The sequence below is a fragment of the Phyllostomus hastatus genome, unplaced genomic scaffold (assembly GCF_019186645.2).
Source record: "Phyllostomus hastatus isolate PE091 unplaced genomic scaffold, TTU_PhHast_1.1 phas_contig_209, whole genome shotgun sequence".
NCBI lineage: Eukaryota > Metazoa > Chordata > Mammalia > Chiroptera > Phyllostomidae > Phyllostomus > Phyllostomus hastatus.
This window is the reverse complement of record NW_025333735.1, coordinates 23,693,425-23,709,944: the sequence shown is the minus strand read 5'-3', so window position 1 is coordinate 23,709,944 and position 16,520 is coordinate 23,693,425. Positions and strand designations below refer to the sequence as shown.

The 16,520-nt window shown below is 37.6% G+C and overlaps 1 long non-coding RNA gene across 1 annotated transcript in view; it reads right to left on the bottom strand.

Moving 5' to 3' along the window:
- The window catches only part of LOC123816470, an 82,858-nt gene extending 77,478 nt beyond the window's left edge, over positions 1–5,380 (bottom strand). Inside the window, exon 1 of the long non-coding RNA XR_006785284.1 lies at positions 5,324–5,380. This is a non-coding gene — a long non-coding RNA (uncharacterized LOC123816470). The remainder of the gene's footprint in view (positions 1–5,323) is intronic.
- Positions 5,381–16,520: the final 11,140 nt, after the last annotated feature.

Genomic DNA, 16,520 nt, shown 5'->3' with positions numbered 1-16,520 from the left:
GTGATATTTAACATGTTTTATTTAATCTTGTTTTAAGGCTATTAACAACTGGCCACACTGTGAAAAGACTGATTGATATATGGGAAAGGAGAGCTTCCACCAGCCTTTTAGAGAACAATGATGAAGTTAAATGCACCTAATTGTTCTGGATTTAAAACACTATTATTCAATAATATTTATCATTTCTTTGTTTAAAACTACTGTCCCATCTCCTGTAATATCTTCTCAGGTATTCCATTCACAAAGTGAAATCTGGACTCTAGTTTACCTTGTGCCCCATTCATTCATAAATAATGGGCGTTCATGGGGTGATCCAATTCTGAGAAATGCAGTGGCTCAGAAAAGAGACACCTCCAACTTCAGAGGTTGCCGCGGGACCAACTCAGAAATTGTAAGGTTTTGGGCCCACAAGTCCAAAATGTCTATGTGCCTTTATGCCCTGGGAAAATGCTAAAAAAAAAAAACTCTATAAAGCAAGGAAACTTGGGGTTTGTCTGCTTGTCAGAGCCAACTAAGAAAAGATAACATGAAATAGGAAGTTGATTCAAAGACAGAAAACTGTTCTATTTCTTCTTGTTTTTTCCTTTTTTTTTTTTGGTTTGTGCTATTTTACATTTTATATAGAATTTCCAACTTTTTCCCCTTTCATTCTCTGAATAGTAAACTAAAGAAAGACGAGGTCACTTTAAAAACGCTGCAGTTACACCAAGCAACAGACGATTTGACTGGCAAGCTCAGGACAAGATCCTGGCAGAAGGGCCATTTGCTTTTAGACACTGAAGACAACTTAACATTTCCTGTGCTAATGCAGACTCTGTTTCTGAAAAGAGATGCCAGAGTAATAAAGAATACAAAGATGCTTCTAAGAGTAATGACAATATCCATATTTGATGATAATTCTGAATACAGTCTCCTACCCCCACATTATTAGAAGAAATCCTATTACAATGAGGGATAAGAAAGAAATAAATGCCCTATTTATTGTCTTTGTGGTTTATAGTGTAGAAGCAGTCTGTGCATCTTACTTTAAATTATAAAACATTTCAGGTGCAAATGGATAACTTTTGCTTTACTGAAATTATTTTTGTCCAAACAGCTATTTACCTGATGCTAAATGGTTAAAATAACACCTACTGAGGAAGAGGTCAGACATAGGAAAGCTGAAGCCACCAAATTTAACCTTCTTTAAACTTAAAATGTGTCCTAAATAAGTTTATCTAAATATTATTCAGTCAAAAGTGTGACTAGAAAAAAATCCACTGGATAGTTAAGTCATTAATGCACAACTTGATAAATAGCCACAGTTCTATATAGCCCTGAAAAGGGCAAGAGATAAATTCTCCCACACTCTGCAGTGCCTGTATGGAAGGCCTGTGGTCTAGAGAAGGTGATAGCACTGCTAGGTTCCTGGGGATCAAGGAACGGTTTATATTCAGAAAAAAATTAAAATGTGTTTGGTACACTGCTCTTATAAAGGTGTTTCTGCAGTTTCTAATTTCACACAGTTTAAACAAATAAAATATAATAAATACCAGGCATTCTCTCTACTTTTTGCTCCCCTTGGTCCTGAAGTAAAATGACTTAAAATTCAGTAGTTACCTGGACTTCTTCTCACTTAAAATTCCTTTTTATAGCCATTCTTATTGGTAGGTCCATGTTACAGTTTATTTTTTCTGGTAAAGAGAGTATGTGTGGTGAAAACCCCTGTGATATAGATGGCGTGGTTACAGTAAGGAAATCAGATATGATTTTCCCTGAATAAGTACTCATGTCAAATTTAGCCTGAATTATGTTAAAGTGAACTGATCCAGACTGACCATTTGATGTACGAAGAGTGGAAAAAGACAGAATTAATTTTTACAAAACAGAGGGACACCAAAATTAGAGAAAGTGCCTAGCTTAGCCCAGGTTATAACTTATAAAATATCAGTAATGTATTTCCTCACATTAAAACACACATCTAAATACAACGCCAGCCGAAACCAAAAATCAGGGGACTTGAACGTTGTCTTCTCATATTTATGTTCCTTCACAACCAAATTAACTAATGAATTAAATTGTTTAAAATAAGCTAAGGAAGGAGAAATATTTTTTCCTTAGGGTTTTGTGTGTGTGTGTGTTTTCTCCTTGGAAAACCTGTTCCCAGATTTAGTTTTAGACTTTTCACTTTGCTTTCAACGAGATGTGTAAGACAGAGAAACTAAACTGAACATTTTTTTTTAAATGCACAGCTCACGTTCTTGAGAAAAGTGGCTGTGAAAAACAGACACCGAATCAGACTTAAAGTCGAAGAAGGGGGGGATAGGGAAAAAAAAAAGCCCAAAACATCGCATGATAGTCTCTAAGCAGTTCCATCTGTCAAGCAGAAATTTTAGGCTAATAGCCTGTGGCGATCTCCCTCCGCAGTCCACTACCTGCCTTTGTCCTATTAAATCTCTTTATTCTCCTTAAAAAAAAGGGGGGGGGGGGATTGGTTGTTGGAAGGAAAGGAAAAACCTTGCAGACCAAAATCATCTGAGTGATGAAGCCCTAATTTTAACCGCCTCTTTGATGTGTAGCAGTAGGTTTTTGTTATTGAAAAAGGAGAGAGAAGACAGTGCTAGGAGCAGAAGACTTTTCATCTCCACTTCACCTTGCCACTGGGTCTGTGAGAGATTGGTTCATTGTCAAGGAGATTTTTTTTTTTACCCATGATTCCATATGGTATGGACCGGACTACATGTTGCCCCACATGCCACTGCAAATGTTTTCTCAATTAGGTGTCTTATCTCCCGTGAGTTAGCATCAGATGAAGCTTGCTGACAGCGTAATGGCAGGGAAAGCTTCCGACGGCTCCATCAAATGGCAGCTCTGCTACGACATCTCGGCCAGAACTTGGTGGATGGTGAGTTGGCAGCCGGGACTGCTTTTTTTTTCTTTTCTACTTTCCCTCCCTCTTTGACAAAATGTCCCAGACCTCACATTCATCAAATTCACATTTGATTTTTTTCACACTCTTCAGTGAGGCAGCCTCACACTGCTTCCTCTTGCCATCCTCTCTCTGCCACTCTGCGACTTGAGTTCCCAGGAATACTTGCCCTGGATTTCCATGGGACAGTGCTTGGGAGTTATTGTTTACTTGGGTTTTGGTTTGGGTTTTTCTTTAAGAGTCTCAGAAGTTTTAAGGTGGAGGTGGGTATTTTAGCCAAACCCATCTTGGGGTAAAAAATAAAATAAAATAAAATATTTGTCCTGGCCATCAGGTTTTGGTCCCTCTTTGTAGCTTCACATTCCCTTTACTTTTGTTTTCAGGGACTATACAGTGCGTGGTTTTTCTTTCACTGAGGTATTTTCTGAGGATGCATGTTGGGTGCTGGGTAGAAGCAAGCCCTGGGTGAATTCCGGTCCTGCCCCATTAATTGGATTGACTGAAGTCACCTGTGAGAGAACTCAGTGCCCACTCCCTGTTTTCCATCTGGGGACCCATAGCTCTCATCTAACTTATCCCTGTTTATTTATGTCAGAGCAGGTCTTAAGTCTCTTAGGAACTCTAGCTCTGAGTGGAAAAGACCCACACATTCTATCTTTTAGCTACTCTGGGTACAAATAAAGTTTTAATCAAGTTCCACCATGCAGCCACAGAATGAGTTAACTCACATGTCATGGTCATCCAGGCCAGACAACCTTTGACATCTTGGATCTATAAGAGGTAGAGTGAGTTGGGAGGATGCACAATAGCTTATTGTCATGGGAGATGCAAGTCCTGTGAGGAGGAGAGTCCTCAAATCATTACCGCCCTCGTTAGGGTGGTGTCCGTTAAGGATTAATTCGTTAGCAGTGCATTTCTTGTTTTCCGTAATTATTATTCTTGCTGCAAGCGTGAATTCATCCAGGGATAGAAAAAAAGTTAGCTGCCAGGACAATGAATGTATTATCCGTTCCTAACTGGACCGTGAACTTCAGCTCATTTCACATAGATATCAGTTTAAGAAAAAAAAAAAGAATGAGAGAGAGAGAGTAGTGTTGAAGGGGAGACTGGCGAATGGAATTACAAGACAGGACTTGGTCAGTTTCATTGTATCATCTACGGAAAGAGTTCTTTCCCTTCCTGGACCAATGGTGGTATCATTTTGGCAAGTTTTAGGAACTCTGAGGACTGAAAGACTATTAAAAGTGAGCTACTGCAAGATTCTTTCGGCTGCTTCTTGGGGTACAGATTGTCCATCCTAAGGACTCTTGAGTTAAGGTGGTCGTGGGTATGTTGTATATGTGTGTTTTAACTTGTAATTTCTTAACTAGGCATAGAAACTTTACTGGTGATTTCAGGACAATGTTACTTTCAGCTTTTGCTTAATTAGACTAGCAGTAGATTATCCACTTAGATCCTGAACTTTTATTCAGGGCACTTATTTTCCCATTAGAGTTTCTGCCAGCAAGAACAAGGTTTGCTTGTATGCTGTGATGTTGCCTATCGCTTGGTCTTATGCAGCTTGTTAAACACTAGAAATGGATATACTGATTGGTTTAGCTATTATTTTCTAAGCTAAATTGTAAGCTTTAAAAAAACTGCATGCTGATGTCATATTCTGGGCGACATTTTACTTATATTTCAAGAGCTCATAGATTTTATAGACTGTTACTTTTTTATGGCAAATCGTGTCATTTTTTTTCTTACAAAGATCACAAAATGCTCCTCATTTTTTAACTTGGAAAACTGTCGTTCCTTTTTGGTAAAGTTCACTTGGAAGTTGCTTTTCATTTAAAAGTATTTTACAGATGTTTTACCACTGGCAATATAAAATATAAAAGTGGTGGAAACATTTAGCAATGCAGTTGACTAAAAATAAACAATGCTATAAGCTCACATGCTGCTGTTTAGACTGCATACTACAGGAAGTTTCTCTCAACTTCAGTGCTTCAAGATCTTTGCTTTGAAAAGGGGTGAGAAATCAGAGCGCTCTTTAAAGAAGTTGTAGAAGTTCCCATGGAGAATAAGTTGATTTTTTATTTCCCACAAAGGTGACCACATAGCACAGCATTCTAGATCTGCCAGTTACAAATAATTCTAATGCAAACTTCTCATTATTGATAGGGAATTGAGAGCTTTGATGAAGGAGGAGAGGATTAATGAAAATAAGACAAAATTCACATTTCTCTTAGCTCTTCTCTTTCCTAGAAGAGTATTCACTCCCTCTCCCCCCATAACCCCACCTTGCTACCCCTAACAATTTTCTCCAACTAAGAAAAAAATTTAAACTTGCCCCCCAACGGATGTGGTTCTTTAGCCAAAGGATAGTACAAGTTCTGAGTTTCACACTAAAGGCAAATAAAGCTTTAAAATTACCTCATGCGTCATCTGGCTGCACAGACTCCGGGCTGCATAGTGGGAACCTCCGGCTTGGTCCTCCCAGCATACAAAGGCAACTCAGTGAATGCCCCCTCCGCCCGCCCGGAGGCTCGGCCTCAGCTGCCAGCACCGAGATATGCAATTTTGCTTTTTAATGAATCGTAAACAATTTGTATGGCAAATGAGTTTGTTTGTTTTAGTTTGGGAGGCATATGTTGGACCAGGTTGCAGACAGTTATTACCTACTCCAAAATTTTAGGTAAGAATGAATAGAGCCCCAGATCACTCTTATTTTTCTAAAATATAAAGACCCACTAGAATGAAAGAAACTGGTTAATAAAAGACTGAGAATAACAACCTCTCTTCTCTTTCCTCTCACTTCTCTGTTCCCCTTTCCATCCCCACCCCCTCTCATAATGCTCTGGGCTTACAGTAGGAGTTCAACTGCACTTTTGGATAACTAACTGGAGATCAGTTGACTAAATTAATCGGGTTTCTTTTTTAAGTATAAATTTTAGCTTTGTATTTAAAGGGCTACTTTTGTTTAAGAAGCAATTGGCTTAAAATCTGGAATACTAAGAAGGGCTTTCTATGTGTTCTATGGCTTTTTTTTTTGGTTGAAGCTAATGTCATTTTGAGGGATGTAGGTTATAAAATATGCTAAATATACTTTTGATATCAAAATGGAATGAGAAAGGGATCTTAATATCTAAAAATCAAATGAAAAGTTCTATTCCAACCCTTGGAGTTGTAAACAACTTAGAAGTTAACAAGCAACCAGGGTACAAGTGTGTACATTTTAACAGTAATTACCTTTGGCGCTGCCACTTATAAGAAATCTTTTGATATCTGAGCCACTTCTCTATAATGCTTTAATCATGCAAATCAAGAAATAGATATCACATATCAAGTTCATTGAGCTATGTTGTGACATCTCTATTTGAAATCTTCCGACATAAAACTAAAAAGAAAACCCGCATGAAGTTTTCCTCCATGCCAAATGCAATGGAATGACCCTGGATGCGTGTTTATGCCTCCAAATACAGTTCTGCTCAGTGGAACTACCTTCATTCCACCCACATGGCATTAAAATGAAAGCAGAATAAGCATTCTCCTCTTCTTAATCATTTGCTGATAACAAGGTGTCACAGGGCTATTTTTATGTGAATTACAAAATACACTTGTCTTGCTTCTGTGATCCAATTTAAAAACTTATAGTGACTATAAAATGAAGGCTATTAAACTATCCTGCTACCCCCATTAACCCATGCTAGGTTCCCAAGCACTTATTTTGAAAGCATTTTCTTTAGAAATTGCCATATAGTTTTTTAATCAATAAGTATCCATGACTTAATCCAAATTTTTACAACTCAAACTTTGTATAACAAGAAAATATTTGGGCAGGAAATATATGCTATGCCTGATAACATAAATGCCTTTTAAATATGGATAAATAGATATAGATAGATATAGATATGGATATAAACGTATATATGTTAAATTAGCAAAGTAATTCTGTGAAATACTGTCTTACTGTTTCAACAATTCAAAAAACAAAAACTCCCAACTCTATCTACTTCCCAAATGATTGACAGCCCTAACTGCTGCAGGCACAAAACTAAGAACTCATATTTCATGCAAACAATTTTGTTGTTATTTGCTTGGATTTATATCTTAAACTGTATTTATCATTTTAATTTTAAAATGTTAATTTTCAATTGAACAATTTTGTTAGTGATTGTCTTCTGTATTCATCTGAGGACATTCTAATAAAGGTTTTTCTAAGATTTGTGCTGGTTCTTTCATCATGGTGATTAAAATTGCTTGGAAATTGTTACATAGGCTATAAATGAAAAGAATCAAAATGAGGGGATTCTGTAAATAATTAATCATATCATATTCTCAGTACCCAGTACACTTTCAAAAGAAAGTGTCCATGATAAACATATTTATACATATTCTATTTCAAGCATTTGTACAGTTTACATGTGCTTACTTTAAATACACAGTTGTCTTATTTTATCTACCATTATAAAAATGTGTGACTATATTAGTTTACAAGAATTCTCATTCATTTGAAAAGTTTCTGTATACTCCAAACATTATTTTCTCACAGTATTAGCAATTTTGAACTGTAAGCAAAATCTGAATGAAGTAGTTCTCATTTTAAATTTTCTCCTACATACATTAAGAAATTATCTTTATCATTTTCTTCTAGGTTAGCTTTACACATCTTTTAAAGTACCATTTACTATGCTTCGGGAGAGGCATGTAGATTAAACTATGTTCTTATTTTTTCCTTTAAATCAAATTATGATACAAATGTACTTCATTCAAAAATGTGATTGGTTACTTAAACTAGCCTATGTACTCCTACTATCTTTTTAGAAATCTTGATTTCCTGTTATTATGCTCATATTTCTCCTGTGAACTTTAGACGGTAAAATAAATGCTTTGTCCTTATTTTCTAGTAGATTTTCCTTCACCTGTCCTGAATATTGTCAGGAATGTTTCTAATTTAAAACCAAAAGAATCAGGGGCTGATTAGAAGACAGGAAATTGGAGGATTAAACTGTCTGGTTGAACTTCCTTTACTTATCAGCACTCAGTAACTTACACTGGATTACAAAATCAAGAGGACAATTTCTACAATACATTGTTTCTTCTGGATATTTACATATACATAGTGCATGTGAGAGAGGGTGTGTGCATTCTGTGTATATGTGTGCACACAAGTGTGTCTTTCTGTGTCTATCTGTGCACTCGTCGGTATGAAAAGAAACAGCAGCTGGTAGCTATAAGTAGATGTTTTTAAGTGGGATAGTTTTAAGCCAAAAGGGTTTATACTATGGACATAAAAGTTCACTCAAAGACTATAATCCCAGGATATTTTCAAAACTTTCATATTAAACAGTTCTGTGGAAACATGCAAATAAGGAAATACTATAGGGAAAAAGCAAAATGTGCTATTTAGGAAATGCAAAATAGATGGCAGAAGCCCTTATTCAGTCCATCTCCTGCAGTTCTGCTCAGAATTCCAAACACCCACATTACTGAGTAGAGGAGGGTCCCACAAGGAGGGAGGGAGTTAATCGAAGAGGCTCCCAAAGTCATTTTTAGATCCCCCTCGAGCCAACTGAGAAAGGAATCTTTCTTACTGTGACAGCAGGTCGGAATAGTCCAGGTGAGCATAAATTGGGAAATGAGTGCTTGGCAGGGAATGAAAGAGCAAATCAGGACAAGAGGGTAAGGATTCACCGTATGCCTTTAGATCATTTGAAACTGAAAATAACTAATAAATACAAACCACTGTCTTAGGTTTTTACCATGTCATATATATTTGTAGAGCAGCATTCTAGAAACCGCGCTGAGAATTATTTTTCCTGACCTTACTCACCTCGCCTGTCTTGCCCTCAATAAGTATTTGTTAATTTGGCTTAAGAGAGCTCTAGAAAAATATGCAACCTTTTTTTCCTGCCTTTTATTGAAATGGTGGGTTCTAGAGAGAAAAATAGAAGATGAAGAAAAGTAAAGTATATAATCTGGGAAAATTATTTTGGTTGGTTAGACTGTTAGATCTTGGAGTTAACATCTAGGAGTTTGTTCTGGCAGTCCTTCATTTACTCAAAAAATAGGTATTGAGTCCCCACTAAGGGCTGGGCTGGTGGGGGGTGGGAGGGGGCATTCGGCAACTGCATCTGCCAGTAGCCATCATTCAAGCTTTAAAAGCACTAGAGATCAACCTCTTTATACCTAACTGAATATTTTCATCCTAACAGTTAACACCGACTGGGCACAAACTATCTCTTAGAATCTGTCCTAGGTGCTCTACATTTATTTTTTTAAATTTAATTCTCCTCATAAACCTATGAAGTAACCATGACTGCCCCACTTTACATACAAGGGAACCAAGCTTTAGAAAATGTTGCACACTGCCCGAAGATACGCACATACCTAGAATGGGCTGCCCAGACTGCAGTATCCACTGGCTTAATCGTGGACAAAACTTGTCATAAATGAATTGGTTTTTTTAGCACTGGGATGTAATGGTATCCAGAATTTTAAAGGATTGAAGCTATCCATTTGTCTGATGGTATGGAGGGGCAGGCACAAGTTGATTTGCTAAGAAAATAGAGGGAGAAAATTGTTATGTGTCAAAAGCAAGACAAGACAGTAGTGTTGTTTTGCTCAGTCCCTGTCCTAGACGAGTTGTGCATAAAAAGGTCCCTATCATGCAAGAGAAACATCTAGTCTCATCATTGACCAGAGCAACTCATGAGAGACATGAGCAAGTCTGATGCAAAGAATGCACCTTGTCATACTAAAGTACACCATTTCATCTGAATATGGATGGTTCGGGAAACCCAGTGTGTTTAAGCTCTTGCTGAATATTAGGAACATCTTTTCTCTAAGTAATTTAATCTCTATTTAGGAAATACTTCACTTGCTGTTTTAAACAGAACATACCATTTTAAAAAGCCATCCTTCCAAAAAAGACTCCTGCTGTTTGGCACTCTCTCTCTCCCTCCCTCCCTCTCTCTCTCATAAGCAGAAATGCCAATATACAACAATATTGCTGTTTACTATTTTCCATTGCCACAGGAATGGCTAATTAAAGGTTTATTCCAACATAGTTTTCTAAAAGAGAACACAAGATGCAGGATATATAGTGCCTAATGGCAACGATCTTAATACACTCACTACAAGTAAACATCTATTTTCCAGACAACTGCTGACTATAAACAATATGTCTCAGCCAGAGTTCTTTAATGGTGCCACATGTTGGACAGATTTTTTATTCCTCATAATCCAAGTTCCTTTTGTGGTCTTTGATGCACACATGCTATTGCCCTGCTGACTGTCTGAAATGGATGATAATTGGGAAGAATGACCAGGTCAGAGATGGGGGATGCATAACCCTTGGGAAAACAGCCCTCCACAAAGTTGCCATGTAGGAGGGGGAAGCTCACAGGGAAGAGGCACTTGTAAGCTGAATTGAACATTCAGTAAATGCTGCTGACTTTCCTCATATCAGTAGATACCACATTATATGCTCCATCTCCCCACATGAGCTAGGTGTAGACAAAATTGATGCCCATATAGAAGAGTATGAGAACACTCTGTTTCCAAGATGGCCCCATCTGCCTACCCCCCACCGCCAAATGTTCTTTATCCATGCCCTCTCTCACAGCTGCAAGACTTTCAGTCCTGCTGATGAAATGCCCTAAGCAGCTGGTTTTGATAAGCTCCCTTCAAATTTTGACAAGATAAACATTGTGGGCTAAATAATTGATTTCATCCATTCATTTAAGATTCAATTAAAACTATCATATCTTGTTTTGTTGTATTTTGTATTAGGAAAAATAGCAACCTCATTTTTGTTAAGCATGTGAGAAACAACCTGGTAACAGGTGCTGTGGTTTTAACTCTCTTCTAGTAAATAGCACATAATCCTTAACCACTGGTGATACAGGGGTGGGCGAAAGTAGGTTTACAGTTGTAATACAAATAAATAAGAATTAATAAATAATAATACAAGAATAAACTCCATGTTTTGTGTGCTTACAACTGTAAACCTACTTTTGCGAAACCCTGTATACTGCCCAACACTGGAGTCCAAGGGTTTACACTATTGTTGGTAGAATTGCATAAGAAAGAAAAAATGCAAAGAGCTGGGGGGTAAAATCACTGCAGAAAGGGCTGATATAATTTGTCAACTGAAAAATCAAGAAAATAACAAAACCTGCCCTGGACAGGTAGCTCAGTTGGTTAGAACATAGTCCTGATACTCCAAGGTTGCAGGTTTCATCCTATCAGGACACACACAAGAATCAACCAATAAATGCACAAATAAGTGGAACAACAAATTGATGTTTCCCTCTCTTTCTGTCTCTTTCTGTCCCTCTCTGTTCCTCTCTCTCTCTAAAAAATCAATACACTTTAAAAAATAATAACAAAATATAACATAGAGGGGCCACATACACCAATATCTTTAGACCAGGCAGGTGAGCTAAGTTAAACACAATGAGGGCTTAATAAATCTCATGGGGAATGATGGGGTCTGTGCCAAACTGGAGAGTGATACCAATTTACCACTAAACAACAGTGAAAAAAGTGTACTAACCAAGCAAAACATCTACACTACCCAGGACCTAAAGCTGTTGTGTATACCCCATGGATCAGAAGATAGGATGGGACTCCAGTATCAAAGCATTTTGTTCCACAAAAAGCAAGGAACTTAGACAATTACCTCTGGGAAAGGGATCACAGTAATGCAAACCATATAAATGGCACTGCAGGTTCATCCATTCACATCTGATCCATTCCCATCTGATCCACAATTTCTCCTGCCAGGCTTTTGTGGGTGGAGAAGAGAGAGAGGATCATGTAAGAATCTAAAATAGGGGCCCTCAAGCAGGAGCAGTGGTTGGCACAAAGGAGAGCTGGGAGATATGCGAAGATATGAAGAGGATGCAGAGAAGGGAGCCTTGTGATTGCTGAGACCTGCCTTGCTGAACCTCCCCTGCCTACCCTAGTTCCCTGTATTCTAGCCCCAGATTTCTCAAACAGGCCTTGGCATTCCTAGGGGCACTAACACAGGGGCTGGTGCTCATGCTAACTGTACCCTCCTGCCAGGCCTAGTTACAAAAAAAGTTTTCTCTATGAAGCATTCCCAGGTTCCCTGAGGCACAATGAGTCACTTCCCTGACCACCTTCTCCTGGCTCTACAACACTTGGCTTATAGTATTATGACACTGATTAAATTATGTTGGGGTATTTCTGTTTACTATCCAGCTCCATTATGTTGCTTGTTCCTTAAGAGTAAAGTCTAGCCCTGGCTGGTGTGGCTCAGTGGATTGAGTGCCGACTTGTAAACTGAAGGATTACTGATTTGATTCTCAGTCAGGGCACGTGCCTGGGTTATAGGCCAGGTCCCCAGTGAGGGGTGCACGAGAGACAACCACACTCCGATGTTTCTCTCCCTCTTTTCTCACTCCCTTGCACTCTCTCTAAAAATAAATATTTAAAATAAAAAGAAAGAGTAAAGTCTAGGTCTTATGCTTCTTTATATCTCCAGCATCTAGCTTGCGGCAAGTACCGCCATAAAGTAGATTTGTGCAGCTCAGCAGAAGGAGAAGTTGGGTGAGAGCAATGAGGACAGGGGAAGCATGAGCTTCCAGACTATAGGAGATCACCCAGCAAACTGCTGCCCTGTTGTGTATTTGTGGGGATTTTTGACTACTTTTAGTTGGTTGGTTGCTGCCAGCACTATCACTTTCAGACTCAAAAAAAAAAAAGGCTGTGGTAATTTAATAAGGGCAAAGTTTTACTCTATTTTACAGAGTAGAAGCCTATAGCCCCAGAGGCTAAATTTCCCCCAAAGTCAAAATCAATACAAAGTCTGGGTGTAGGCCTACCTGGGACCTTTAGCGATCTTTCTACTAAACACACGTGGTAGTTAATCATAGTGTATAGCATTGTTTAAGTAAAAGCAAGGAAATATTTTTCTCTCTTCTGAGAATTAGAGAAAATGTCCTTTGTTTTTTTTTTCATTTTTGATACTTTTCATTTTTCTACAATAAATATGTATTATTTATTTATAAAATGGATTATTTAACAAAATCATACTCTCCAAAGATATCAGTTTTGTTCTCATTGATCTCATAAAAATAGCAGTAGCACCAGCTACAAAGATGTATGGATGTCAAGAGAGCTTGGGCTTTGAGGATGTACGTTTTCAAACTGGAGTAATGCCCATTTCTTTCATTAAATTCCACACTTAACTGCTGTTTTTGACACTGCCCTTCCTACAATGAGTTATGTAGTTCTTCCCATCCTCTCCCACCCTCTGTGCAGCATAGCTATCAGAAGCACAGATTTCAGATTCAGGCAGATCTTAGTGAATTGTGGCTCTGCCCTGAATGAGCTGTGTGGCATGGACAGTGCCTAGAAATATTCTAAATTGGTTTCCTGAAACTTGGAAGTATAATCATCACAGTGCTATTGTACAGATTAATGAAACAGTGCATACTGCACAAGCCAGAACCCTGGGAGGCATCCTAATACCTTCCTCTTGCTCACTCCACGTATCTAATCCCAAATAAATCCTATTGAAATTACCTCCTAAATAACTCCTAAATCCATCCACTTTTCCCAACTCCACTACCCTCCCCGAGTCCAAACTATTACCTTGTCCACCCCTGTTACCACAGTGGTCCCCTAACTGGTCGCATTGCATCCATTTTTGTCCATTTTATTTGTCTGTAATTTATTCTTCACACTTAGGGTAAACGGTCTTGTCAAACACAAGTAATCTGTCATTTCAGTGGCTCACCCTTTCTCTTACAGAAAAAAAGAAAAATTCCTGATAAAGCCTGTGTGGTTTTGCGTCTCCAAGCCTGTTTAGGGGCCATTCTTCTCTCTCAACATACTCCAAACAGTTAATTTTCCTTTAATACCTCAAGATCTGCAGAATCTCAGAGCCTACACACATTCTTCTCCTTTCTGTAAAATGCATTCTTTTGTAGTTAACATTTCCACATCTACTACTCTCAATACAAACATAGTTTTGTCAGAAAAACTTCTCTGTCCCCAAACTGTCAGAAAACTCTACAGATGGACTCTCAGATAACTCCAGACTTTCCTTCAGAGCACTTAGCAATGTTTATAGTTATAAATGTGTGTAATTATTTTATTACTTTTTTTCCAAAAGACCATAAGCTCCACCAAAGATAATGTTATTCTCACATGTGTTTTCTTGCACTCAGAACAATGCCTGGCACATAGTAGGTGGTAAGTCATTAGTCATTAACTGAAAAAGCTAATGGATGGTATAGTGCCTACTATAATGAACACTAAGATGTTAATTATTACTATAGTAATTAATATTTTCCCAGTACAGAAATGTGTTTGAAAGTAAAGTCTCCCTTTCATATCCTTTAAAGAAAACACATTTCTTCATAATAAAAGAATTAAATAAGTAGAGACATAAATTAAGAGCTGAGAGCCTGAAACTAGGTTTGAGTCCTGGCTCTGTTGTGTACTCAGAGTGTGCCTTAGCCATTTCACATCTTCCATTGTTGAGGGTTAAATGAATAAATGCCATCAATGTGATTAGTGCAGTGCTTAGCATATGGTAAGTATTTAGTAAATGGTTTATTATTGCTATCATTATTATAGATAATCCCAAATCTACCTTTAATAATCTGCATGGCCTTTTAAAGCCCCTTAACCTCTCTGGTTGTCAGTTTCATCATCTTTAAAACTATAGCACCATCCTCACATGGTTCACAAGGCTGTTGTGAGAATCGAATCAATCAGCAGGTAGAAAAGTTTCCTCTAAAAATATGAGTGTGATAGAAATGTAAGACAACACTATTGCCAACCCTAAGAAACACAAACCTCAAACAAACACGTTCAACCAAAATCATGGCTTTTCCTCATCTTCTTTTCATAAGAAACCATATGGTAGAATGAGTGTGGTTCAACGCATAGTCAACAATGACCTCAAACAGCTGATAACTAAAAATATGTGCATGAGTGTGTAAAAGAAGAGGGTAGGAGAAATTAAAAGAGAAAGTATAGTTTAAGAACACATGTTCTAGAATGAGAATGCCTGTATTGAATCCCTTCTCTGCAACTTTCCAACAGTGCCATCGCAGACAAACTGGTTAATCTGATCATCTGTAAAGTGATACAGAGGAATGTCCCTGTCTCTTGGATTGTTGTAAGGATTAAATTATGTAATCTGTATAAGTCTCTGAGAGTAATGCTTGACATATGTTATATACAAATAAAGGTCAGCCATAATTAAAATTGTAATTATTTTTGTGGTTTTTATTATCATTGTCATCATCAGTATGTTAGCTTTTACTTTTAGAACATCAAAATTCAGGGGTCTAGGAAGATAGCAAGGCATTTAAACAATATCTAACGGACTCATTCTTCCAAGATGGTATATTAGGTATATTAGGATTATGAGGCAAAGAAATTGCTCCCTTAATGTGTTAAATTAACCTTCTCTGTCAACTCAGTTTGGGCAACACAAGGGCTGTATGGTTAAGACACATTCTCAGAAACAGAATTTATGAAAGAACATCCAGCTAACAATAGCCTAATCCTATGCTGTGGAAATCACATTTTGTGATAAAACCTCATCTAAGCCAGTGTGCTCCCTTGTCAAGTTACAAATTCCATATCCCAAGATAATAGTGAGAAAGGCCTGTAAGAATTCCTGTGTCACTTAAATTCATGCTCAATTACAAGCGTGCTCTCTATACTTGAAATTGTCACATGTTCAATTCAGTTTAACAACCTTTACTCAACAGCTTTCCTAGACTATCAGTGACCTCTTATCCTCATGGCATATGAAACATGGCTTGTATACAATAAACTCATGAGTTTATTTATTACTGCAGACCACATTTTAAAAATACACACACACAATAGCAATAGCAGTATCTCCTTATTCAAGAAAACTACATTAAGAAACTACAAAAGTATTTTCAGTAATAACATAAAAATAATAGTAATAGTTAACATGTGGAGTATATCATGTGGTAGGGCCTCCTCTTTACCTGCCATATATCATTTTGTTCCCACACTAGCCCTACAAAATATTCCCATTTTACAGATAACCTAAGTTTGGTTCAAGAGATAGTAAGTGATTGAACTGGGATTTGAACCTTGGTCCAAAACACATGTTCTCAATGACTTGGCTGTAATGCATTGTTATATTAGTGTTTGCTGTTTAAATTTTGTATTAGCTATTAATTATATTATTAGTATTTTTCCACATGGAGAATAGCCACAAAGCTATCATTGGGATGCAGGACTCAAGGTTGTAGCACTAACATCCTTCTGGAAAGCATAATAATTAAGCCTCTTTAGGCACCTTCTCAGTGCTGAGTCAATGGAAAAAAATGGAGACCTCTACTTTAAAAATGGCTTATAACTAGGCACCCCTAATGCAACTCTTCCCAACATTCTGATACTTAAGATACCAAAGAAGAAAAAGTACTTCTTAAAAATTCGGACAACTGGTACTAAATGGCCCACTGACAATTCTGGTGGGAAGTTTCACTAACCGCACATGTATGATATTAAACAGAAATGTACAATCAGTGGCCCATGATTGTCTTGCTCCAGAAGTAAAATAAAAGGCCCACAATCACATGGCAATAGGTAGGAAGAT